This window comes from Moschus berezovskii, chromosome 11 (genome assembly GCF_049115385.1).
Source record: "Moschus berezovskii isolate FMDL1 chromosome 11, NW_MosBer_1.0, whole genome shotgun sequence".
Lineage (NCBI taxonomy): Eukaryota > Metazoa > Chordata > Mammalia > Artiodactyla > Moschidae > Moschus > Moschus berezovskii.
The window spans coordinates 67,079,539-67,081,978 of record NC_142470.1 but is presented as its reverse complement, the minus strand read 5'-3'; the positions used below and the strand labels follow the sequence as shown (position 1 = coordinate 67,081,978).

General features: G+C 38.8%; 1 pseudogene; it reads left to right on the top strand.

Moving 5' to 3' along the window:
* The first annotated feature begins 468 nt into the window (after positions 1-468).
* On the top strand, positions 469-1,102 carry LOC129539428 (large ribosomal subunit protein uL11 pseudogene; annotated as a pseudogene).
* Positions 1,103-2,440: the final 1,338 nt, after the last annotated feature.

The window sequence follows — 2,440 nt, the reverse complement described above, 5'->3', positions numbered from 1 at the left end:
TATAAAATGGGGATCATTCCTCAGTTTTTAATGTTTTTCTTCCTCTTTTCCAAAGAGCTAAATCCTACTCTGTCTTTAAATCTCAGTGTTTACTGTCATTCCCTGGTCTTCTGGTCTATGTTAGACATTTTAAAAATATTCAAGTTTTTAAAACAAGGTCTGTGTCTTTATTATTTTATCTTCTAGCGTCTAGAAATGAAAGAGTTAGTCGCTCAGTCATGTCCAGCTCTTGCAACCCCCATGAACTATAGCCTGTCAGGTTCTTCTCTCCATGGAATTCTCTAGGCAAGAATACTGGAGTGGGTTGCCATTTCCTTCGCCAGGGATCTTCCTGACCTGGGGATCAAACCTGTGTCTCCTGCATTGTAGGCAGATTCTTTATCATCTGAGCCATCAGGGAAGCATCTAGAAGAGTGTGCATTAAAAAACCCTAATAGCTTTCGACTTTCAGCTCGGAGGAGGCAAAGGTGCAACTTTCTTTGGTCCTCCCGAATCCGGGTTCATCCGATACCAGCTGCCTCCACCATGCCGCCTAAGTTCAACCCCAACGAGATCAAAGTCGTGTACCTGAGGTGCACCGGTGGGGAAGTCGGTGCCACGTCTGCCCTGGCACCCAAGATCGGCCCTCTGGGTCTGTCTCCAAAAAAGGTCGGTGATGACATAGCCAAGGCAACTGGTGAATGGAAGGTTCTGAGCATTACAGTGAAACTGACCATTCAGAACAGACAAGCTCCGATTGAGGTGGTACCTTCTGCTTCTGCCCTGATCATCAAAGCCCTTAAGGAACCACCAAGGGACAGAAAGAAGCAGAAAAACATTAAGCACAGTGGAAACATCACTTTTGATGAGATCATCAACATTGCCCAGCAGATGCGGCATCGGTCTCTAGCTAGAGAACTTTCTGGAACCATTAAAGAGATCCTGGGGACCGCCCAGTCTGTGGGCTGCAATGTTGATGGCCGCCACCCTCATGACATCATAGATGATATCAACAGTGGTGCAGTGGAGTGCCCAGCTAGTTAAGAACTACAAAGGAAAAAGAAAAATAAAGGATCATTTGACAACCAAAAATAAAAAAAAATAAAAAACCCTAATAAATATCTATTGGAAGTGCAAATAAGTGAATAAATTAAGAGGTTAATGATAATAGCTGAATAATGCTAAATTTCAGTTGAAACAATAAAGATAGTAGTCTAGCTTAAGATGGTAAGAATTACTAGCTAAATAGAAATTAATGAAAAGAAGATATTGGATGCCATGTAAGAGCTTATTCTTAATCAGAAGCTAATGGTCTCAGGTTTGTTCAGTAATTTCTTGGTTTGAGTAGAAATTCTACTAGAAATCCTCTGTATTCTATTCCAACTCTTAAATTTTAGGAGACTCTGGTTTTTAAAAGATATAATTTTATGGAGGAAATGAAATTTGAAATGAGCTACAAAGAATGGGTTGCATTTAACTATCTAAAAGAGGAAGGGGATTCAGATTAGGGAACAACATGTACCAAAGCATGAATATTTCAGTTGTCTTACAGTGAAAAGGAAATGAATCCCTAAAGTTAGATATAAGAAATAATGAAAATCCCATAAGCTGCTAACAAGAATTCACTACTGTTTATTTTTGATCACTCTCTATTTTGAAAACCCAGAGAAGAATCATAGTGTGAGAGTTAAATTCATATTCTCTGAAGCTAGTTGGCCTGCTTTCTGATTCCACTTCTGACACTTATAAGCACTTTGGACAAAGTTGTAAGACTATCAGTGCCTCAATTTACTCATCTATAAAAAGAGTACAATAAAAGCACTGCCCTCATGAAGTGGTTCTAATGGTTAAATAACTTAATACATACAAGACACTTAGAACAATGACTACCACATTTAAATGCTCAATATTGTTACTTAAGAGCACAAGTCTTTCTCATGAAGGTTAGGTATATATCGTTCAACATTTAGCATAGTTAAACTAAGTCTTTTCTAACTTAGAATTATAGTGACTCACTGGCACTTTTAAGACAGTTTCCAGTACTAACAACACTATCTTATTTAGGGTAACATGGAGCTTAACATCATAAAAGTCAAAGGAAGACTAATTCCTGTGAGATTACTCCATTTTTATTGATGGTATTCAAAAATCCCAAATACAGGTGCATTAGAATGAAATTATGCTAACCAGTGGGTTATTCTTGAAAGCAAAAAATCCCTAGAAAAAATCAGAAGGAAGCGAGGAAAGAAAGAAGGAAGGAAGGGAGAAAGAGTGGGAGGAAAGGGGGGGAAAGGTGGAAAGGAAAAAGAAAATTAAGAGGAAACAGAATTTAGACTTTGTTCCTATTCAACCTAGAAAAGGGCTTCCCTGATAGCTCAGTTGGTAAAGAATCCTCTTGCAATGCAGGAGAGCCCAGTTCGATTCCTGGGTTGGGAAGATTTGCTAGAGAAGGGATAAGCTA